The following is a 25,854-nucleotide window of genomic DNA, read 5'->3' as shown; positions in this document are numbered from 1 at the left end:
ATATTTTCATTAAGATAATGTTCCCCATATCTGCAGGAATAGAGCTTGTGACCAAGATCACAGAGTTCCGATATGGTTCAGGGAGTCAGATGGAATATTGGAGCCACTGCTTAAAGTTTTTGTGTCACATTATTCCATCTCTAAAAAGAAGTTACTGCCTACTACTTGACACAACTGTATGGTCAGACACTGCATGGTACCAATACCAAAGGAAGTATGGAGGGAATCCCTTATATGGAGAAATTTTTCTAACTGAACTAAGCAACACATATGTAAACAACCTCAGAAACACGTACACACAAGTACAAGTTGTGTCTACTACCAAAGAATTTCTAACATTATTACAGGATCTTTAGTGAGATGCAGTTTATCTGGAAAGACTTTGTAGGAAAGGTCAATTTGAGGTCATATTAAGAGTTTTCATCTTAAGGGTGGGGCTCACTCTGAAGAGGGGGATAAAGGCAAAGTGAGCAAAGTGGTAGACAGTTTTAATGCTGCTAATTAATAGATGTAAGAAGCAGTTCTGAATTATTTCTCAGCTGACAAAATGGTGCTGAAAGTGAGTAAACACCGCAAAGCAAGAAGTTGTTGCTATTTAACAAAAGAATTTTTAGTCTTGGCATACAATTATGGATAAGAGATTGAAAAGGTAGAGGAAGAATAAAGATGCTGATGAGATTATAAGACTGTCATTTAGTCAGGATGCTTGTGGAGACATTGGGCTGGGTCCTGCTAAAACTTTTGTATCTGGAAAAAATAAAGGGGCGGGGGGCAGGGCATCTAAACACAGGTGTTCTTTAGAGCAGCTGTCCCCAACCTTTTTGGCACCAAGGACTCACTGGTGCTCCTATGAGAATCTAATGCCTGATATCTGAGCTGGAGCTGAGGTGATGCTAGCGCTGGGGAGTGGCTGCAAATACAGATGAAGCTTTGATTGTTTGCCCGTTCTGGAAAAAATAAAGGGGCGGGGGGCAGGGCATCTAAACACAGGTGTTCTTTAGAGCAGCTGTCCCCAACCTTTTTGGCACCAAGGACTCACCGGTGCTCCTATAAGAATCTAATGCCTGATATCTGAGCTGGAGCTGAGGTGATGCTAGCGCTGGGGAGTGGCTGCAAATACAGATGAAGCTTCGATTGTTTGCCCATCGCTCACTTCCTGCTGTGTGACCTGGTTCCTAACAGGCCATGGACCCATACTGATCTGAGGGTTGGGAACCCCTGCTTTAAAGAACGAAAGATACCATTTTATAAGGAAAAGGTAATTACTTTTAAAATAATGATTTCCCAAACAAAATGGGTAGCTGAGTTAAGAGAATAAGAATGGATGGGAAAAAAATGAACATCTTGCATAAAATAATAGTGGCTAGCTGTCTTATTTCTTAGGAGAGTTAGCAAAAGTGCCCCTAAATGGTTGTCTTAATGGTTTGAGTGCAAAGGGAAATGGGGCTCCAGAGCACTTGATGAAATACACAGACGTGAAATATAGTATTGTGGTTCTCAAAGTGTGTTCCTTGGACCAGCAACCTCATCTCCACCAGGGACTTGTTAGAAATAAAGGTTGTCTGGCCCCTCCTAGACCTACCAAATCAGAAATTCTGTGGGCGAGGACCAGTAATCTGTTTTAATAAGGCCTCCAGGTGATTGTAAGGCATGCTAAATTTTGGAAATATTGATTTAGGAGGTAGCGTGTGCGCACTCCTGTTTCAACACATCCTTGACAGTAAAAGACAGTAGGAACAGAAAGTTTGCAGGATATTAATATCAGCAGCTCTGCAATGAGAAAAAATTCATGAGAAGTAACTGGGAGAAAACCTTGTGAGAAGGAATATGAGAGAATGTTTCCACTATGAAAATGCCTTCTTTTAGCCTTAAGAGGAAAACATCGTTATATGAACTATGAGGTTTAAATTTATTTTGTTATAATGTAATTAAAGAAAATAATTTGTGAATAGCGTTTACAAGAGGATATATAAAAATTTCTGTCCCCTCCTTCCTTAATCAAACATTTTCTCAGCAATGTAGGGCAGAAGATTCTGTGCTTTGCTTTGTTTTTAGAGATTCCTTTTATAAACTGTTAGGATGCAGTGGTCTCTGTTCCTAATACAGCTGTTGCCTCCTTAAGGCTTTTCTAAAATTAGAAGATAACAAAGGTTGGTGCGTTAATCCTTTGCAAAGGCCGTATGCAAAAATGGGAAGCATTTGAATCTGGAGACTTAATTGAATGTCAGTCAAGATTTGCCTTTTCTAAAATGTTTAACGATCATTAGTTTTTGAGAGATAAAGCCAATATTTTCAGGACTAATTACGGTTGACATATTCAATTTAAGAGTCTGAGGAGAGAAAACCAATCAGCATATTACAATGGGATAAAAAATATGTTCGTATAAATGTGCTAAGATAAAATCAAGTTTGAGTAGTAAGTAGTCAGAAGTACCTAATTTAAACCAATTTTTAAAATTTGTCCCAAAATATTGAGACTAATTGAACACAAAAACTAAGCATTGAGCTTAATGATTGTGAAGAGAAAAATATTCTATTAATTTAAATCTTTTAAACTTAGTCTAATAAACTGACTCGATTTTTGATGATAGACTCTTGCTGTTTTTGCTTGAGTTTTAAATTTAGAAGTAACAACTCACTTGTGTTATTTGGAGAGTTTGGAAAACTTTAGTTTGCAAAAGGAAGGTGTATTAAGATATATAAAATTCTTTATGTATTTTAATTTCCACTTTACTATCTAGCAAGCATTTGGAAACTATGCCATGCACATTGCATATTCATGATTATCCATAAAGGATATGATTCAGAATTTGGTTTTAAATTATTTAAATTATTGCTCCTAGTTTACATATTCTCTTAGCTCCCACTTTATTCATCAGAACTACTCAGGGATGAATACAGTTCTAAGAAGCTAGGTAACTTCTTTAGATCATTTAAACAAAATCATAGATCTTATGAAGGTAGGCTACTGTACTTTTAGATAAGTATAATCACTATAAAGTTGTCTTCTGTTGAATAGAAATTCACCTTTTTATAGTTCTCACTTACTCTCTCCCATCTTCACACAGGGGCAGATCAGAACACTTGTGTTCACTCCTTGGACAACAGGCACAAACACACAACTCACATCTCTTCTTTCCCATTAAATGATCTATTTTTAGGCCGACCCTTGAGTTGTTCATAAGGCATAGTGCTGATCCTTTTTTACTGTCCTTTTTTTGGTTCAAACTTAAATTTGTTGGTGATGTTCTGGTAGTTTATTATCTAGAAAAGAAACCAATACTCTAGATATGCTCCTTGTATGAAACAGGATAGAACTCTTTACTCTCATGTTTTTGGAAGCTGTTTCTCTTGATATGAAAAGGACGAATCAGGAAATCTTTGGCTGAAGACAAATTACAATAAAGAGTTTGACATTTTCTATAGTATGTGCATTAAAAGGGAAAATAATTTGAATTCATTCTATTTCTATATCATCTGTAGATTTGATTAATAGGCAATTAATGCTGACATCTAAGACATATTATAATACACATCCTGAGCAGGAAAGGGAGAAAAACACATTCCCAAAAGATCAACCAGTATGATTATTCAGCCACTCACACTTTCTTCTAGTCCATCTTTATCTTACATACAGGGCTTCTAATAAAAATGATGATTGAACCATTTTTATCATATATGATGTACAGACACTCTCCCAAGTGCTTTATAAGTGTTAATTTATTTAATCCTCTAACTTAGTTGTTTTTATCATCATTTATAAATGAGGAAGCTCAATGAATTTAAGAAATATGTCTAATATCCCACAGCTGGTAAGTAGCAAAGCCTACACTCCAGCTCAGAGGTCTGGCTTCAGAGTACATGCTCTGAACTTTTCTACTCCACTATCTCAGAAAAGCCAGAACAATGTAGAATAATATCACCTAATGTGACTAAATTGAAAGTAACCTTTACTTCATGAGCTGTTGTCACAGATGCTTCTATCACTTGTAAGTGACATCAGTCTATGGGAATAAGGGCTGCAAGTCTGGGTGGTTGCTCTGCCATTTTGAGAGTAAATATATTTCAGTTGAGAAATGTATTAGATAAGTAAAGAAAATCCCCTTCTACTGAAATTAAGTTACAAATGGGATTTAAATTGTCTTTTTAGTAAATCACCCAGTTGTTTTTGCAGAATATATTAATAGCTAAACTAGTTTTTAAAAAAATCTAAATCACCAGTTCATAACTGAAGTGTTTTAAATCTGAAAATATCCAAATTCTGCTTGATATTCAATTTTGTTACTTGTCTCAAAACTTTTACATTTGTAGTTGATTTTTGTTATTTATGATAGTTATGTTCTATAAAGTCACCACAACACTGAATTAGTGAATACAGAACCACTTCTCCTAGGGTTAACACAGAATCACATTCCTGTGAGCGTCTGGGCACAATATTTTTGTGAACCAATCAACACATAACTTTGTTTTGTGTGTGTTTCTATTTAAAGACACCTTATTTAACATATATTGTTCATTCATTAATATTGAACTTACAGCCAACAACACTAAACTCATGCCTGAATGAAGCATATCTAATACATTTTCTCCTTAAGACACATCGTAGCCTTCCTGTACTTAGAAACACTAGACAGTACTTAAGCACTATGCCTGAGGACATTTTAAGCCGATCACCTACAAAAATGCAAAAACCTAGCACCAAATAAACGGAGAAAAGGACACTTGTTTACAGTATGAGAGCTGAAACAAGCAAAGGTTCACCTTGTTTGACCTCAATTGGGAACATAAGCATTCTGGATGGCTCGAATTTCTCACTACTCTGCACATGTTCACAAATGACAATTAAAACACCCTGAGTATTGACTTGGAGATTAAAATAAATTTTAGCTAGTAGGCAAATTCAGAAACACAGAACCCACAAATAATAAAGAATCGGCTGTATTTGGTTTTGTATTAGATTAAAACACAAGAATTGCTAATTTTGTGAGGTATGAATTGAGGATGGACTCTAAGATGACATTATAACTGAAATGATTTGGAAATCTCTAGTATTTTTCTAAAGGGGATTATTCTCCAAATATCATAATGTTTTTAGATTATATTTTAAAAATCAGATTCAGAATTATTTTAAATAATTAAGAATTCTCTTGCTGAGAAAGGTTAACGTAATTAACTGGGTTTGAAGTCCACATTTTTCCTTTTCTTTATCTCTTGGGAACAGTAAGGATTATAGGTATTTAGATAAACCTTTATGAAAATAATTTTAAACATCTTCATACAAAGAGCTGTTATAAAAGCAAACTTTGTCAAACTGCTGGAGACCAAAGACAAATCTGAAAAGTAGGCAGGGAATAAAAAAGACATGTTACCCTAAAAAGTAGCAATAATAAACCTGATGACCAGCTTTGCAACAGATAATATAAAAGCCAGTAGACAATGGATTGTCATCTTTAAAGAGCTGAGCTCAGAGAATTGCCACCCTGGAATCATATACATTGTGAAAATATCCTTCAAAATTAAAGGCTAAGACAAGACTATTTAAGATAGGAAAAACATTAGACAATGTGATACCAGTATATCTGCAGTACAAAAATATTAGAAGTTCAGGCTGAAGAAAAGTGATCCTTCACAGAAATTTCAGGGTAGAATAAAACAATAAAATGCAGTAGAAAGATTCACGTGTGGGTATAGATAATACAATATTGACTCTTTAAAACAACAATAATTATGTCTCATAGGGTTTATAATAGGTTAGATATAAAATATATAAAACCAATAAAGAATAGGGCAGAAGGATATAAGTGCAATTAAAAGGAACTGACACTATTTGGGAAAAAGTAAAAATAGAGAAAAATGTAATAAGTGAAGGAGGTGCATTGTAAGCTTTAGGGTAACCACTAAATAATATAAGAATGTATAACTAAAGAAGTAAAAGAATAAAAAGTACTTGATTTATCAAAAAGAAGACAAAGGAAGAACACAGCAACAAGGAAAAATAGAAAAAGTAAAAGATTAATTTCAGGGTTCTAGGCATAAACCCAACTTCCTTAATTATATTAAAAATGGACTAAGCAACCCAATTAAAAGATAAGATTATCAAATTGAATAATAATTTAAAAATCTCAAAACCCAAATGTATATTCTTTATGAGAAATACACTGAAAATAGTTTGATGAAAAATAGGTCAAAAGTAAAAGATTTTAAAAAATTCAAGCACTAACTCATAAAAGCTCATATCTATATTGAGATATGAGATATAAATTAGAATATACTTTGAAATAAGATTTCATAATCAATTCCAGTCAAAGATACAAAAGTCCTAAATGTGCACGTAGCTAGTAACAAAATTCAAATTATATAAAGCAAAAGTTGGCAAAATTGGAAGGATAAGTAAATACATTTAGAACCAGAGAGGGAGATTTAATATCCCTGTTACTGACAGGAGGCAGACAAAAAAATCATTAACGATACAGAAGATTTGACCAAATTGAAATATGTTGCATATGAGTAGGACTTTAGAATCAACAAATTCAGAATATACATTCTTTTCAAATGCCAATGGAACATTTACAAAAATCAACCTAATGCAGAACCATAGTTAAGACACAATAATACAGAGCATGTTCTCTAACTATAGTGTACTTAAAAATTGATGAGTAAAAGAAGAAATCACAGTGGAAATTAAAAAGTACTACCTGATCATGAAAACACAACATGTATATCAAAGCTTCCTCAGATGGGAGTTTTAAAGTTAGGGCACTAGATGTTGGGTCCAAACCTTTTGCTTCTCAAAGAGAAGGTGGGAGTTGTGAGTTCCCTCCTGATTATATGTTGCTGTGCCAGGTGAGGTTCACCTCAACAGTGTGTCTCAGCCTTTCTCCTGTTTCAATGTTGATTTTTTTTTTTTTTCCCCCCTCCATCTGTTATGTAAGTCTCTACTCAGCTGGTTTCTGGATTTCTTTCAGTGGGTATTATTCTGTGTGTAGCTGTAGATTTGGTGTGTCCTTGGAAAGAGGCAACTTTTGGAGCCTCCTACATTTCTATCTTGGATGGGAACCCCCTGTGATGAACTGGTTATCATTGTTTTGCTTCCTATTTTAAATGGAACATGTTAATATTTCACTGTTAAATATGACATTGGCTGAATTTTATTGTAAATGACAAAATTATAAAATAGTTTTTATATTCCTAATTTTGAGAGTTTCTTGTTTTAATCATGAAAGAATGTTTAATCATTCAAATGCTTTCTCTACATTTATCGTAATTATATGGGTATTCTTTTATTCTGTTAATGTGATGAAATGCATTGAGTGTTTTGTTTATTGAATCTTAAACCAACATTGCATTACTGGGATAAATGCTACTTGGTCATTATGGATTACCAATTTTACATATTTCTGGATTCAATTCACAAGTATTTTTAAGGATATTGTATCTATGCCTATGAGGGACATTGGTCTGCAATATTTTTTTGTAATTTTTTTTTTTTTTTTTCAGATTTTGCCATTAGGGTTATTCTGTCTTCATAAACAATTTTTTTCTCCAATTAAAAAAAATTTGCATAAAATCAGTGCTATTTCCTCTTAAAATGTTATATTTCACCAGTGAAATTATACAGGCCTGAATCTTTCTTCATGGGAAGCTTTTTTAAAGAATAAATTTTATTTTAAAAATCAATATGGGGCTACAAAATTTTATTTCATCTGTGTCAGTTTACTTAAGGTGACTTTTTCAAAGAATTTGTTCATCTCACTGCAACTGAATTTTTTTAGCATAAAGTTTTCATAGTAGCCTATTTTTTTTAATGATTGTAGACTCTATAATAATTCTTCTTTCATTCCTGATATTGGTGATTTGTGTTGTCTTTTTTGTGATCAGTTTAGAGCTTTTTTAAAATTTAATTTTGTTGATCTTTTTTAGTAGACAGCTTTGGAATTTAATTTTCTCCATCATTTGTCTATTTTATTGATTTCTGCTCTCATTTTGATTATTTCTTTTCTTTTTACTTTGGGTTTACTTACTTCTTTTTCAGGTAGAATTTTAGGTCATATTGACCTTTCTTATTTTCTAATATAAACATTTATAGCTATATATTTTCTTAGAGATACACAAATTTTAACGTTATGTTTTCATTATAATTCTGTTCAAACTTTATTTTTAATTTCCATTGTGATTTTTTTCTTTAATCCGTAGATTTAATATGTTGTTTAATTTCCAAATTGTGTTTATATACATTTTTTCTTCCTATTGATTTTAATTATCTTGTGATGAGAACATATGAACACATGATTTCAATTCTCTTAAATTTATATTGCTTTATGGCTTCACAAATGGCCCAGCTTGGTTAATGCTCCACCTTTTAAAATTATGTATCTTCTAAATTACTAGGAGTACTGTTCTAGAAATAAATATTCGTTAGGTCAAAGTGTGAATGGTGTTCAAATTTTCTGTATCTCAGTAAATTTTGTCGAGTTATTAATTTTCGAAAGGCATTAAAATCACAAGTTATGATTTTGGTCTAGCCTATTTCTCCCATTAATTCTGTCAATTTTTGATTTATATATTTTAAAGCTCTGTTATTAGGTATATATTCATTTATGGTAATTTTCCTTTTTAATATTTTGCTTTTTAATGTCTAAACTCTACTGTACCTAATATTAAAATAAGCACCTCAGTTTTCTTATACATACTGTTTATAGCAGGAAGAATCACAAGATGGTCTTCAAATATTTATTGCCCAGTCCCTAGGACTGTGAATGAGATATCATTCCCATGAATATGTTAAATTATATGGGAAAAAGAAAGTTATCGGGGTGAGCTTAGTCTAATTATTACATGGTTAATGCAGATAGTTTTCTCTAGCTGCTTACAGAAGTCAGATTTGAAGCATGAGGGGTACTTAACATTAAAAAAAAGAAAAAAAAAGGTTCTCCATTGTTGAGATGGAGGAAATCACATAGAAGGATCTGAGAGACCTCATATTGCTGACAGTGACTTTCAGCTAACAAACAGCCAAAAAGAACAGGGGACCTTAGTCCTAAAATTGCAAGAAACTGAATTTAGCTGAACACCTGAATGAGCCTGGTAGCAGATTCCCCCCAGAGCCTCCAGATATGAGCCCAGCCTGGATGGCACCTTGATTTTTGACTTATGAGACTCTGAAAAAAGAATCCAGTTAAGCCTGTCTAGACTTCTGACTTAAATTGTGAGATAGTAAATGTGCATTGTTTAAAGCTGCTGAAATTATGGTAATTTGCTATGTAAAAAATTAGAAAAACAGACTAATTGACCTCATGCTATATCTTTCTTCAATCCATTTATTTTTGTTTTTTCTGTCCCATTTTTTTCATATTCTGAATTTACTCGTATTAGTTTATATTCTTCTTTAAATGTATTCATTTTTAAAATCTCTTTCAGATGGGATAATTTCTGTATCTTCATTGTTAACATTTTCCTCTGTTACTTCAAATCTATTGCTAAGCTGAAACAGTAAATTTAAAAATTTTTACATATTATGTTTCCAGTTCTAGAATTTTCATCTAATTTTTTTATAGTTCTTAATTCTCTCGAGCATATTTTCCTTTATGTAATTAAGCATACTTATAATAGCTTCTTTAAAATAATTATCTCCCCAATACAACCTCTAGATCATCGTGTGGTTTGTTTCTGTTGATTATCATTTCTCTTGAGAAAGGGTCACATTTTCTTGGTTGTATGTTGAGTAATTTTGGGTTAAACACTGGACATGGTGAATGTTCTTTAGAAGACACTCTGGATTGTGTTACATACCTCCAAAGAGTGTTAATTTGTTCTTTTTTTAAATGAGACATTAAATTTGGTTAGACTTAAACTGAAATTCTGTATCTTAGACAACAGCTCAAATATCAGTTAATTGCTTTGTCTTTAGCTAGGCTTCTTTGAGTCTGCCCTACTCATGCATGGTTCATGGTTTGGACAGATAGCCAGAATTTGGGACTCCCTCTCTTTAATTCTACCTTTCCAGGATTTTTTATTTTCCAGCAACTATGGAATTCTGTTTTCTGAATCTTTAGGCCTGAGAAATTATAGGCTAGGATTTTTATTGGAATTTTGACCATCATATATGTCGCCCTGCCCTCTGGCTTTTGGCTACCAAAAAAAAAAAGTGAAACTCTCCATGCTATTCTTTTCTTCTGAACATCAACTTCTCTCTAAAATCTGCCTCTGTTCTCTCCCTAGTACTTTTAAGTAATTGTATTTAGTTTTATTGTATTTCGCCCAGAGTTTAAAATTGTTATCTGTGAGACCGTCTGATAGAAACTTGATAATTATCAAAAATGAGATCTTTCTATATTTTAAAAACAACAAATTTCTATTTAAAAGCATTTTCATAAAAGAAACGGTAACAACAACAACAAACTCCAGGCCCAGATATTTTCACTGGTGAATTCTTTAAAAACTTTAAAGAAGAAATAACATGAGTTAAACAAAAAATCTTTTAAAAAATAGAAAAGGAAGTACTTTGCAATTCATTTTGTGTGTCAAATGTAACAAAAAAACCAGATGAAGACTTTTTAGACTAGAAAATTACTGGATAATTTTTTTCACAAGTATAGACACTAAAAAACCAACAAATCAATTCCAGCGATATAGCAATAGCAAACCATACCAAATAATGCCAAGTTGATTTAACTATTACATATCAATGTAATTTTCCACATTGGCACAAAAATGAAAAAAAAAAAGCCATGATTTTCCCAAAATATGCAGAGAAAACATTGGTAAAACTTAATGCTTATATATATTTAAAATGCTTATAAATCCAGAAATGGAAAAGAACATCCCAGATCAGATATAGTGTAAGTCAACGTTTAATGGTAAAATATTGATTACATCACCTGAGCTCAGGAGCAAAACAAAGGATACCCATTGTCACTAGTTCAACAATGGACTGGAGACCCTAGCCAGTGCAACAAAGCAATAAAGAATAATAAAATTTATAAAGATTGGGAAGAATGAACAGTACTGTCATTATTGGCAGGTGACAAGATTACATATAAAATGGAAAAGAATACATAAATTCAAAGAATATACAAATTACTAGAACTGTTAAGTAAATTTAGCAAGATTGCTGGGTATAACATGAATATACAAAAATCCATTTTATTTCTATGAACTAGCACCAACTAATTAGAAGTTACAATTAAAATAGCAAAAAATTTTTGCACCTAGGAATAAATCCACTAAAAATACCAACACTGAAGCATTTAGGAATAAATTTTAAAAAGAGATTCAAGACCTCTATTCTGCCAGCTATATTGCTAAAAGGAATTAAAGATCACCTGATTAAAAGGAAGAATTCACCCTGTTTCATGAAGGCAATGTCATTACTATATCAGGTCTCCCTAAATTGACCTGTAGGTTCAATAATATCCCATTATTAGAAATCTCACCAGTGTGTGTGTGTATTTATCAATATAATTCTAAAATACATAAGACTTTGAATACCTACAATAGCCAAGGCCAACTTGAAGAAGGAAGATAGAGTACTTACACTAGAAGATATGAAGATTTGTTTATTATAAGTTTATTATAAAGCCATAGAAATGAAAACAGTATTAGCTTAGAAGCAGACTCACTCATATATGTTCACCTAATTTATCAGGGAGGAGCCACTGCAATTTGTGGGAAGAAAGCAGCACGGGAGGCTGGTCTTTTCAACAAATGGTGCTGAGTCAATTGGAAACCATATGAAGAAACAATTAACATTGACTCCTACTTCACACCATATACGAAAACTCATGTGAGATGTATTACAGGTCTAAATGTATAAAACAGTAAAACTTCTAACACAAGATATAGAAGAGAGAATCTGCTCGTGGTGGCCCTGAAGGCCAGGGGTGGCCCCAAGAGTAGGTGGAGGAGGGTAGGCAGGTCCAAGTGCGGGTCCAAGTGTCTCCGGGGCACACGCGTGAAGAGAATCGGAAGGCGGAGGAGAGAGCAAGGATAGGCCCAGTAGCAATGGCACCCAAAGAGGAGAAAGTTAGGAAAAAAAAACAACATGGAAAATGCCAACCAGGAAAATGAAAAAAAAAAGGATGAAAAGGAGCAAGATGCTGATAAAGCAGAGTCTTTGGCCCTCCCTTTGGCAGCTGGTGAGTACTGTGTGCCTAGAGGAAATCATAGGTGGTTCCATGTTAGGCAGTACAACGGGATGTGATTCAGAGGCTTGGAGAGCCACAGGCCAGGATGGAAGAAGAGAATATGGAAAGGATTGTGGAGGAGATGAGGCGACTTATGCAAAAGCTGAGGGAAAAGCAGTTGAGTCATTGTCTGTGGACAGTTAGGCCTAACTCCTTTTACCATGACCATCATGATGAGTTTTACCTTATACCTTGAATGCTCATGTTTTCCCTGAAGCTAATAGGGCAACACATCTGCTTCCTAAACGTCCATGTTTTTGATGTACCTTCATTGTAAACCTTTTGGTGTTACTTGTTTCCTATGGGTCTCCTATTACCAGCTTCTAATTGAGTGCTGTGTTTCTGTCAGCAGGGGAGTTTTACCTATTACATGGAAAGATGCTCATTACATATTGTGAAGTAAATAAAGCAATATAAGAAAAAAAAGATATAGAATATCTTCTGAACTTAGGTTAGGAATGATTTCCTTACCTATGTCAAAATATCCTAATCACAAAAGAAAGTATTGATAAATTGGACTTCATTAAATACTTTAATCAAAACACAATAAGAGAGTGACAAGGCAAGCCACATACTAGATGTTAGTAATACCTAATGTTTGATATATGTATTGTTAAATGTCTTTTCTCAGTTATCTAGCTATGTATCTATCCATTTTATTGTTTTATACAAATCAATGAGAAAAAAAAACTGAAAGCAAAAGATGGTGACTTTACAAAAAAAGATATTCAGATGAAGCAGTACCAAAAGATGCTCAGGATTATAAATTCAAACAAATACCTACACTGTGAAACTATTGTACACCAAGCAGAATGGCTAAATGCAGTCTATTGGCAACCAAACAAGGGTGGTGGAAGTGTAAATTGTTAGAACCACGTTGTAAAACTGTCTCATTAAAGGTAAGTGTATCCATTCCCTCTAACCCTCAGCACCAGTCCTGAGCATATATGCAACAGGAGTGTTAATATCCACCAAACAACATGTACAGAAATAGTACTGTTATTTCCCATAGCCCCCAAATAAGAACAACTCAAATGTCCATCAACGTTAGAGTGGATACATAAATTCTGATATATTCATATAATGGCATGCCTCACAGCAATAATAAAAACACAATAATCTGATGAATCTCACAGACTTACTAGTGAATAAAAAGAACCAGACACAAAGACTACATATTGCATTATTCAATTTATAGGAAGTTCAGCTCCAGGCAAAACTACTGAATAGTGATGAAAGCTGGTATATTGGTTACCGTTGGGAGATGGGAGAGTATTGGCCAGAAATATTCCATATCTTGATCTAGGTTATGATTATGTGGATGTGTACATATTTGATAAACTTTGCATTTAAAATTTGTGTACTTTTCAATATGAAATATGTTTTTAAAAAAAACTTGCTTAGTTAAGAACGAGTAGAAATAAGTTATAATCACCATGTTTCACTCCTAGTGCTTATGGATGTAAATTAAGGTCAATTTTAAAAATAATTAATAATTCCCCACATTCAAAGATCTACATACAGGAGAGTTTTATTCTTGATGTTTTTTCACCAACTAATTTCTGGGGATCCCTGAGGAATGCTCATATGTTCTCCAACCAAGCTTGCTGCTGGGCTGTATATGCCTGCCTATCGTTTGGTCCAGAGGAACACAACGGCCCTCCAGGTCATCATCTTGGAGGTGTTTTATAACTTGTTTCTCTAAGCTCCCAGCTGAACAAAACTGCCTCCTGTCAGTCCACTCAAAGTACAGGTAAAGCGTACACCAATGGTCCAGCCCATATAAACCTAATGGTCAGGAGTCCGTGTCCTACAGTGTCGGTAATTCAGTTCTAGATAACTGCCATCAGCATTAGAGTCTATGCCACATTTAGGGAAAACATTCTCCTAGGGGAAAGTCTGGCAAAAGACAAAATGACTTGCCCTAATATCTCAATCCTTAGCATGTGTTTAGTTTTCTCTGAATACAAAGGGTGAGCATTTCCCTTTCACTTGTGTTCTCAAAGGGTTCATCTTGATGACTTCCCCAAAACAGAGGGAACAACTCTAATCCACAAATTATTCTTCAGTTAATAATATATAAATGAGTAGAACAAAAGGGAAGATGGAAAGAAAGAATAATAGAAATAAAGGAAGTCCCTCTCTACTGGGCTCTCACTTCAAATTTTTCTGTGATTCTTATTTTACAGATAAACATTGTGTGGCAATTTTTTTTCTTCAAATTCAAGAAACATTCATAGATTTCAAAATGAGCAAACACCTGTAACCTAGCACTGTCACTATTTTGAACCAACAGAAGCAAAAATCGTGAGAAGCAGAGAAATTGGTTTTAAATCCTAGGATATAGAAGACAACATCACAACAGTACACACTGGATGTCAATTTTATGTACAGGGGAAGGTTTCATTCAGATGGTGTAAATCATTCCACTTTAGAAAAAGGGAAAAACTCTATAAAAGTTCATGCAAAGATTGCGGCCACAGTAGAATGTCACAATTTTTCCATTGTCCATATATGGAAGTGACTGACAATGCTAGTTTTGTGATCCCATGTAGATAAGAGCCACACCTCCTCCCCACCTGGGACACCTCCCTTCTGCTTTATTCCTTCTTTAACATTCTACCACCTCTGTCTGGGACAGGTCAGGAGAATTCACTGAGATCCTAAGATAGGGGCAGCTTGTGGCTTATCTCAGAAAACTGCCATTTCCTGCCTGATGTCCTCCTGTGAAAAGCAGCAATTACATGTTTTCTCCAAGGTCTGGCTGAATGGGATATTTTCATTCGCTTGTACAATCCTCACCTTGTCTCTGATTAGGATTGTCACCTTCAGTTGAGCATCCTTTCCAGAACAAATGAGAGGAGATAAGGGAGAGGGACCAGAAGGTCTTTGACGGCAAGGCCAGATTCCTCATGTATTTATAGTGTAAAAAAAAAATTAAATCCAAGAAAGAAACCCTCCATTGTCTCCGCTGATATATCTGCCCAGAAGCCCCTTGGCCAGAGCTGCTTACCATGTTCAGAGCTGCTTTGAACATGGCCTTTGTCTTGGCTAGTCCCTGTATGCCACTAAAAGATAAACTGAGGCATATTGAAAATTTTGAGTGTATTAAGCAAAAATTGATTCGAATGGAGCAGCGCCAAACTGGAAGTGGTTGGTTAGAACACTACAGACAGACACTCCAGGAGGGGCTTTTACAGAGAAAAGGCTGGAGCAAAGGAAGGAAATTATTGACTGGCTGTAGCTTAAAGCCTAGTTGGCTGTTTATGATTGTCCTATGTGTTTTGATTTTGCAATCTTGAGGCACTTACAGGCTTAGGTTTTGGTTGACTTACATAGGCTGCCAGGACTCAAGAGCCACCGGTCTAATGGCCTTCTTGTTTAAATAACAATGGCCAGAAAAGACAGAGACAATCAGTTTACTCTTCCTGAAGTTGCTTCAGCCCTTCCTCTCAGGCACAGGCAGGCAGGACTTTCCTCACCTTGGTTACTCCTCAAATTACAGGCTTCTGCTTCCTCTCAGGACTTTCCATCTGTTTCACTGCCCCTGCTTGTCCCTAGCCACCTGGCCCACCCTAGAGAAGAAAGCCCTCTTACTGTCTTTCTGTTTGTGAAGTGAGCTTAGGATCACAGTATTCAAGGACAGAACCAGGTTTCAAGAAAGACAGCTGGTAAAACGCAGGATCCAGGTATTTTGGTGAGTATTAAAGTCTGCTTTTAAATAACTATCTACCTACCTTCCAACACATACGGAATTGAATGTGGACACTAGGAAACCTGGAGACTAATTGTTCACAGGGTTACGTGGGAAGGAAGGAAGCAGTTCATCCTGAGAGAAGCTGCTTTTGGGAATCTGGATAAACAATATTGTGATCCCACAATTTTGGGATAAAAACTTGGCCAGGACTGGTGGTTGAAGATTGAGGATTTGGAGTTATAGGACGACTAGAAACAGATAATCTGATGATTATCTGGAGTGCCCTAAAAGAAAAACCCCCTACGTAGGGATGGATTTATTTACTTATTTTAGTATATTACTTATTATTATTTATGCCTACAGCACCTGGTGTTTCTAGGTGGTCTCCTATCCAAGTACTAACCTGGCCCGACCCTGCTTAGCTTCCGAGATCAGACAGAATTGGGCTTGCTCAGAATATCTGGCTTAAAAATACTTTGCTATTCATGGCTGCACTATGAGGAGGGCTGAAGGTATAATAATTATGTCTCTATTTTTAGGAATGCTCAATTAGTAATATTCTGTACCTTAAAATAAACACGTATTTATCATAGCATGATTTTGATTTGTACATCAGATTATGTGACCTGTACATATGGAACAAAAACAAGAACAATATTTCTAAAATCACAATCATAAGAAAGAGGGCCAAGACCTTGAGTGGTTCCAGGTGGCCCAATGGAGGGAGCATTTCAGGTGCTCAGTCGAGATGCTGTTGGTGCAAGCTCACATCTTTTTGTGCACAGTGCACAAGGCATGTGGTGTCTCCAGTGGCAGAACGCCTCATACAGGGTGGGGGCAGGCGTGGGCAGAGCATGGTAAAGAAAAGGCCCTTACCAGATAGAATTTTGCTTTCAGTTAAGATGACCCAATTAACCCTGATTCCAGCAAGTGCACAGGTGCTATGGCTTCCAATAAAGTTGCAAGTGACACTGGTGAGATGTGTCACTAAATACAGAGGTTTTTATTTAAAAAAAAAAAAAAGGTTGCGATTTTAAAAGACTATTTCTTATTGGTTAAAATGTGGCCTCTGGAATCCTAATGCCTGGGCTCACATCTCAGCTCCTCGCTCCATGACCCTCTCTCTGTTTCTCATGCGTATGATTATTGTGATTATTAAACAATTAGCACAGGCTTTTGTCTAATGTTAGTTATTATTTATGTGTAAGACTAAATATGGGGACAAAGTCATTGTCTCCTCCAATTGTTATTAATATTTTGACATCTTATTTTCCTACATATTTATTTTATTTGAAGGTGTATACTTCAAGTTTTTGGTATCATCGAAGGTGTTTTAGAGATAGCCAACCTAACTTATTAGCACATATATACAATTGTATATGTATTTGAATGTATATGTATGTTCATGTTTGTGTAAATAAGTAACTAGGGTATATATGTGTGTATGCGTGGGCATATGTCTGCGTAAACATGTTAAGGAGGTCAGAAGTCGAAAATCAGCCTCACTGGGCTGAAATCAAGTTGTAGGTAGGGCTATACTCCCTCCAGAGGTTCTAGGGGAGAACCTGATCTCCTCTTCCAGCCTCTGGTGACTACTGCCATTCCTGGACTGTTCACATCACTCCAATCTCTGCTTCTGTACTCATAGAATTCCTTCTCTACATGTGTGTCACATCTCTCTCTGCCTCTCTCTTATAAAGACAATAATGGCATTTAGGGCCCATCTGGGTAATCTAGGATGATCTCTCCATCACAAAACCCTTAGTAACTTTAGTCATGACGCTTTTCCCAAGAAAGGTAACAAGTTTCAGTGATCAGGTTCTGATATCTTTGGGGGACCACCTTTCAGCCTACTACAGGTATGTGTGTGCATATGTGTCTGGGAACATATGAGTATATACATGTGCCTGTACATATATGTGTGATAGGTATATATGTGGGAATTTGAGTGTAAGTATGTGTGTGTGTGACGGATGTGCGTGCATATGAGTATATGTGTGCATGTATGTGTATATGCATGCTGTATGTGATTATACATGCCGTGTGTGCAGCAAGGTATGTATATTAATGGGTGTGATTCTATGGATGTTTGTGTGAATGGGTGATGTGATGGGTATGCATGTATATGTGTCTGTGTTTTTTAGAGAAAGTAGGCTATCCATCTGACCTTTGCTTAAAATATTTTATTAAAGTTCTGAAAGGTGAACCAGTTGGTAGTCTGTTCTAAGAACCAGTGCTCTCTTAACAGATGGTCAGATAAAAGCAATGTTTCTATCTTCCCAGAAATCATCTTAAGCACAAAATTAGTTTGTGAGAAAAGAGCAACCTTGTTTAAACACTAGGAAACAAGCAAGCATATCCCTCTCTGACCTCTGAACATGGCAAGAGGACCCAAGTGGGAGTGGTACCCATGGCACAGGGGTCTAGTACTCCTTTTAATCTCAGACGGCCTAGTAAATGGGTGCTGGCCTGCAAGAGTCAGGGAAGCCCTATGAAAGCCAGACAGAAAACCTAATACAGGGTTTTAAAATTTCTTTTCTTCTGCATCTTAAAACTTGTGCGAAAATTGCATTTGAGTTTTATGTGGACCAAACAGTGTTATAATTTGCATTGCTGGAAAAGATAGAGCCATGGTGAGTTAACTGCACTAATGCAACTTCTTAAATGCCTAATGTGTATTTAGGCATATTTCATTATGCAATACATTATTTCATTATGCAATGAAATACTACTCAGCTATAAGAAAAGATGAAGTACTGCCATTTGTGACAACAATGGTGCATCTTGAGAGTATCATAAGTGAAATAAGTCAGATGGAAAAGGACAAGAACCATATGATTTCACTCATATATAGGATTTAAAACAGAAAGAAGCACAACAAACAAATCAATACAGACAAAAGTCTGGTGGTTATCAGAAGGGAAGGGGGTGGAAGAGGCTAAAGAGGTCAAATACATGGTGATGGAAGGCGACTAGACTTTGGGTGGTGAGCACATAGTGCAATATACAAATGATGTAGAATTTTACACTTGAAACAGTGTTATCAACCAATGTCACTCCAATAAATTTAAATTAAAAAATTCCCATTATAACCACTATTTCTTACTTCATGTTCACAATCCTTTATCTTCAATTATGAAATCCCAAAGCTCTGAAAACCTAAAGTACGTGTGTATAAATAAAATTTATCAAAACTTGCCCTGAACTGTACAGTCTTTATCCCTAGAACACTCATTCTGTTTGTTGAAAACATGTTCACGTGTTTAGTTAAGGAGTGCTGCTTTACACCTAATTATGGGAAATGATATCGTCTTTTTAAAATTTGAAAAATTCTGAATTCCAAAATATGTCTGGCTGGCCTCAAGAGTTTTGGATGAGGAAGTGTGGGCCTGAAGTGTTCTCAAAGTCCTACCCAATGCAAAGAAGATGAGAATAGTATGTACTGCTTAGGAAAGCGGAGACAGTATGAGCATCATTTCCAAATGACGCCATTCATAAACTAGAAAACCCACGAGACTCAACTGAAAAGCATTAGCTATAAGATGACTGAACCCAAGTAAGCACATATGTCAAAAAGACTAATCTTAGAATTTAAGGTACCCCATCTAGTTCGTTAGTTTTAATGGCTGAGATCAAATGGCCTGATCCTGTGTCCTAAATTTGGTTCCCGCCTATACTTGTGGTTCCTGCCTATACTTGTGGCCAGTATCCCACTTTGCCTTCCAATTTCTCCAAGACTCCCAGGGATGGCAGATCTGACTCTGAACAGCAGCTCTATGGTGAGGGAGCCCTGGCCTGCTTGGCCTCTCTTTGGTCCGGCCAGCTTGCTTACATCTCTGTTCTTCTGACCTGCTGGAATCCTGTGTCCCCTGGCTGTTGCCCCCAGTCCTTGTTTGCTGGTTGTCTCTAGAATGATGCCCTTTGCATCTTTATGAATGCCAACTTTGGTCTTTTTTTGAAATTACATTCAGAGAGCTATGTTGAAACTACCTACAGAGTGATTGTTTAGCACAGCATATAAACAACCTCAAAAATCACAGACACAGAATGGTGCAGCTCTGCCTATACTCCCGGAGAAACCACTGAGTTTTGGTGACATTTTAAATATGAACAGTGATTAATGATGCATCTGGAATATACACTCTGAATCGTACAAAACCATTAATTGTTTCTGTACCAGGTAAAGCTAAAGCAGTGGGAAGCATTTTGTATGATACGTTTCTGCTTCACACATGAGCAAGGTCATAGAAGGAATCTGTTCAGAGAGATCTTCTTTCTCTCTTCTGAAATATTTTCTTCTTTCTTCCTGCCTTCTCCCATTCCCACCCTCTTTCCACACAATTCAGGTTTCTCACTTCTGCCTAAGTGGTCTGGATTTGCCAGCCAGCTCCAAACCATCACTCATTAACTACATATGACCTTGGGCAAGTTACATAATCTCTAAATCTTAATTTCTTCCAAATGGGGAGGATAATAATAATTTTTACCTCATAGATTTATTGTAGAAAATAAAGGGCATTAGACAAGTAAAACACTTAGAATACCCAGAGCAATAAATCCTGAGTCCCTTAATTTTCAGGTACCAATTGTTGCATGTCCTGAGATGGAGCCTGGCAGGACCTTCCTTTAGGGTCCTCATCCTTACAGGTAGAAAGAGCATGGGGTTCACTGTGCAGCTCTGGATCTGGTATCTGGGAAGTTCCTGAATTCAGATACTTCTTCCCTAATGTCTTGGCTCAGTACAGACAGCTGAGGGACCTCATGGAGGAGACCGGGGCTCTGCAACGAGACCGCCTGGTTAACCTCAAATTCTGTTTGCCCATCTGTAATATGAGTATAACAATAACCACTAACTCTCAGTTATGGTAAAAGTCATACTAAGGTAAGGAACTAAGTACAGCAAACATGCCTGACATATAGTAAGAGTCCTATTTAGTTGATAGTTATTATTATTGTTTTTTTTTTTTTATTAGTATTTGATTCTTTGAAAAAGAGCTTGCACAACTGGGGCTCTGAGCCTCTCCTCACTCTAGTTTTGAGTCCCATGGTTATTTAACTTTTAATGACTTTTTTTAAAAAAAATTTCAAGAGCAATACATGTTCATCTCTGGAAGAAATATCAGAAAATTCTGTCCGGTATCTGCTAATCCTCTGCCCCAGGGCAGAGTGAGAATAATCGTAGCTGAGGAGATGGCACAGGGTGGCCGGACAATTTTGCCTACCATTTCAGTTTTTGGTTGGCATTCAGTCTCATAGGAAATGATCACCAGGAATCATTTGTTTCCAAAATAAATATAGCCCAGGATAACTAAGTTTTTAATTTCTCCCTTTAGACAATTATTTTTACATTTTAAAAACAAGGTTCAGTGATATAATATGTAATCCTTGAAAGTGGATATACAGTCTACCACTGTCTTTATTTGTTTCTAGTGTGATTCCACATAAGCAACAGAGGACACTGCCAATAGTTATCATTTATTAAGCATCAGGCACTTTCCATGTATTACCTCATTTATTCCGAATGGTGCCCTAATGAAGTAGTTACTAGTTTCCCTTTTAGCCATGAAAAAACTAGTCCCAGATTAAATAACTTGCCCAAGATCACATGGCTAGGATTCAAACCGAACTCAATATGACTTTTAAGTTACTGTACCATCCAAATTAGAGTGGATTTAAACAAATTTTAAAAAGAATTAACTTTCAACAATAATGTCTGCTAAGATATTCATAAATACTTCTGGGACACAAAATAAAAATATAAAAATGCAAACGTTAAACTACAGCCTAAGTGTATTTTCCTAACCTCTCTGTCACATCCCAATATGCACATCAAATACTAATATTTTAAAATCTAATACAGTCAGTCCATGGGGTTCATAAAGTTTTGATCTCTTTTAAATTGTCAGATAGAAGAAGCTTATGATAAACAAACAGACAAGAGCAATCAAAAATTGCATGCGAGAGCTTTGGAAACATCTGAATACAAATTACTTTCTAAACACAGGCTTCTCTTATCATTGATTGTCTAAGATACACAACCTTAGCCCTTCCTAGCACTGCAATAATAATGGAGGAAAGCTCAAAATGATTAAAGCATTTAACACACAAAGTGAGCACTGGGGAGAAAGTCTTGTCTTCATTATATCAAGTGTTATGCAACACAATGAATATAATCTCCCTTAGGTTTTACTAAACGTTCAAGGTCTTTAATTTACATTATTTTATTCTTTGGGATTCACCTTGAATTTACTTAAGAAAAAAAGAGAACACTTCTCAATAGATGAAAAGGTATAGTTAACAAAATACTTCAATGGATCTTAATAAAAGCCAGGTGAGGTGAAGGTGACTTCACCCTGAAGTCACATTGATTAGTGGCCAAATATTTTGCGGGGTGAGAGCAAGTGCATTCATCATTAGGAGGTATTAAAATTATTGTCTTTATATGCCTTTTCATCTTAAGTTTTGATCGTGTAATATCTTAGTGGTTTTATTTATTTATTTATTTTTTGCTTTTTATAGAAAGGAAAATAACCCATAAAGTAGACTATAGTATTTGCCATAAAGCTTTGCATACAAGCATTCAGTGAAGTTGAATGGCTGAAGGAAGATGAACACTTTTCTTGTTTTTAATCACATTATACCTCAGATCTTATAGATATCTACTTATTTAGCATTTACAGTGTCAATATTCTCAAGTGGTACTGGTGGCCAGGATATGCATACTTGTAACATTTTGCTTGCTGAAAATTGTTTTTAAAATGTGTTCTTTTTAGTAAAAATAAAGCATCACTATTTCAGCAAATGTAGCAAAAGAAAATTAAAGTTTTGCAGCTCTGTCATCAGAGAATAAGCAATGTATTCATCGGTGTGTTTAAGTGTGTGTACATCTAAAATAAGAAAAATTGATTCTGCCAAACATAGCCTGCTTCTTTGTTTTTCATTGTATTTTCTTCTTATCAAAGGCCAGAGACTGTATCTCTCTTTGTCACTACTGAGGTTCCAGCACCCAGCATAGTGTCCAGGATATATTAAGAGCTTAAAAAACATTCGCTGAATAAATAAATATGTTAAATTTTTTTCATTTCATATTATTCTATAGCATTTTTTTAATGACTGCATAGCATTTCATTCCATATTGTAATTTATTTAGCCAAATTCCTTTGATGTTACTGGTTTTTTACTATTTTAAGTGAGAGTAAACATTATAATAGCAAAATAATTTTTAAAAGTCCATTTTTAATTCTTTGAAATTGTTGTTGCAAAAAAGCAAAGATAAAAGAATTTCAGTATCGTTATCAAAAAACTGACCAAACAAAAATCCAACTCCTTTTTCAGGATGAAAGAAATTTCAGTAGAGGTATTTCATTGCATAATGCTGATCAGTAACTTATCTGAAATCTCATTTTAGAAAGTAAATAGAACTGGAACACAATATCTGTCCCAGTGGTGTCAGGTTAGAAAGGACTTAAGACTTCACAATAAACTATAAGTGAACAGGATCATTTTGAAGAACTGCACATTCATTAGTGTCACAGAAGGAATTTGGAAAGAAAATAGCCACCAACCATCAATCGATGTGACAGTAACATTTCAGACTTCATTAGCAGAGAAAGAGAAAACATGATCAAGAAATAGAAATGAAGAGATTTTCTAGTTTTTTTGACATGGAAAGGATGTAATTCATCATCTTGACTATGACCCTTTGAATGTATGAAACAAGAGTGCTCCTTGTATTGTCCAAGCATTTCAAAAGGTCCACAAACTCCTTAAAAGTAAATTCACTTGAGCTGTCAAGTTGGATATAAACTGGCACTAAATTTAATTTTGAGAAGCATGAAGAAAACGAAGCCACAAAAATTTAATAAAAAAGCCTTATGATACTGAATTTAAACAGTGGCTTATGGAACTGAGAAGACCAAACATGATACATGCTCAGAAACAATAAGAACAAAGTCTGAGACTAGAGATAATGTTCAAACTCCTGAGAGTGATGCCCGATTTTAAGAATGTACCTAAGTGGAAATGGAGAGATGAATTTTCAAAATGCCTGATCAAGCAACTTACTATAAAATTATTGATATATGGATATGAATATGGATATGGATATGAACTTTTTGGTGGTTAATTTTATGCCCAGATAGCCAGTAAAACATTATTTTTGGTTGTATCTGTGAGATTCTTTTTGAATCAGTAGACTAAGTAAAATCACCCTGCCCAATGCTGGTGGGCATCATCCAATCTATTGAGGGTCTGAATAGAACAAAAAGGGCAAATTTGCTCTCTGCTTGAGCTGAGATAGCCACCTCAGGAAGCCCGCTGCCCTCAGACACTGGTGTTCCTGATGCTCGGCTCTTCAAGCGCAGCCTAAACTACACCACCAGGATTCCTCTTCTCCAGCTTGCACAGGGCAGACTGTGCAATTTCTCTGCCTTCACAATAGCATGAGCCAGTTCCTATAATTATCTATCTATCTATCTATCTATCTATCTATCTATCTATCTATCTATCTATCTATCTCCATCCATCTCTCTATCTCTCCATCTCTCCATCCATAGCATACCTACTGGCTCTGTTCTTCTGGAAAACTCTAACTAATAAAAATATTAAAGCTTTTCTTTTATGGTGTTTCTCTCAAGAACAGAGAAGAAGGATAACAGTGTTGGAAAAAGTATCAATTTTCTGCTATTTCCTAAGCTGTCTATATTAAATAGGGCTATAGACCTAATTCTATAGAGTAGACTCTTCATACATGGAGGTAATTAGAATTTCAGAGCAGAATATGGGTTATCTTGAAAGCTGGTGAAATGAACCAGAGTATTGTTCTTCTAGAAAGTTATCTAGATTCTTTTTCTCTCTACTCTCCTCTCCCTTATTCTGACTTTTAGAAAATTATTTTGGAGATTTGGTATAGTTATACTTTTTTTCCTGTCATGTCTGTGAGGAAATTCCAAAAGCTAAGTTTTCCCAAGGGAACTTTGAGAAGGAATTCCATTTCACGCAAACTGAAGGGCAGCTCGAAGGTCTAATAATTCTGGCTTTGTTCATTCAACAGATATTACTGAGTTCTAGGTGCTATGTTATACACAGAAGATACAAACCTTACGTTCATGGAGCCCCCCTTTTATCTGAAAAGCTAAAAATAAATCACATGCAAGACTAAAAGAACATAAACTATTTATAATGTGTGATAAGTTATATGAAAGACAAGAATAACAGCCTGAGGTTAAGGTAAGAATGGACAATTCTACATTTTACAGGGTAGTCAATGAAGTCTTCCCCAAGGAAGTGAAATTTAAGATGAGAGCTAAAGGATAAACAGGACCTAGTCATCTGAAGAATGGATGAAGCCTGTCCCATGTAGAAAAACGAGTCTGTACAAAGGCCATGAAGCAGTTGTGTTTAAAAACCTCAAAGAAATCCAGGGGGTGCTGAATGATGAGTGAGTGAGAGAAATGACCTAGGGGAAGCTGGTGAGGTAGTCAGCCAGAACATGTAGGATCTGTGAGCCATGAAAAAAAGTTCAGATTTTATCCCAAGCATAATCCCTTAAAAGATGTAATCAGAAGTGTGACATAATCATTGCACAATCTGATTTATGTTCTAAGAAGATGACTTTGGCCACTGAGTGGAGAATGTAGTGAAAACAAGGAAGAGTAGAGGCAGAAACACTGTCAAAGAAGTTTTAGCTGGAAGATAATAGTGGTATTAGCAGAGCAGATGGAGAGAAGTAGATTCACTGAAGATATATTTTGATAACAGCATCAAATTGATTATTGGCAAAAATTGTACATGGGAGTTGAACTAAGACTTTGGTTTGTGTATCAGGATACATGGTGATACCTGTAGGGCAGATTGCAATCTATGGATTAGATAATAGAACAAGGTTTTCTCAAATTGTTCTGGTGATAAGAATCATTTGGGGTACTCGTTAAAAATATTTGGGTTCCACCCTAGGCTCACTGAAGTAGATTCTCT

General features: G+C 35.5%; 1 pseudogene; it reads left to right on the top strand.

The window, feature by feature from the left end:
* Window positions 1-547: 547 nt before the first annotated feature.
* Window positions 548-12,378, top strand: LOC102889911 (annotated as a pseudogene).
* The last annotated feature ends 13,476 nt before the right edge of the window (window positions 12,379-25,854 follow it).

The sequence above is a fragment of the Pteropus alecto genome, unplaced genomic scaffold, assembly GCF_000325575.1.
Source record: "Pteropus alecto unplaced genomic scaffold, ASM32557v1 scaffold72, whole genome shotgun sequence".
In the NCBI taxonomy this organism is placed as follows: Eukaryota; Metazoa; Chordata; class Mammalia; order Chiroptera; family Pteropodidae; genus Pteropus; species Pteropus alecto.
The sequence above is the reverse complement of the archived record's forward strand: the minus strand, read 5'-3'. Positions and strand labels throughout refer to the sequence as shown.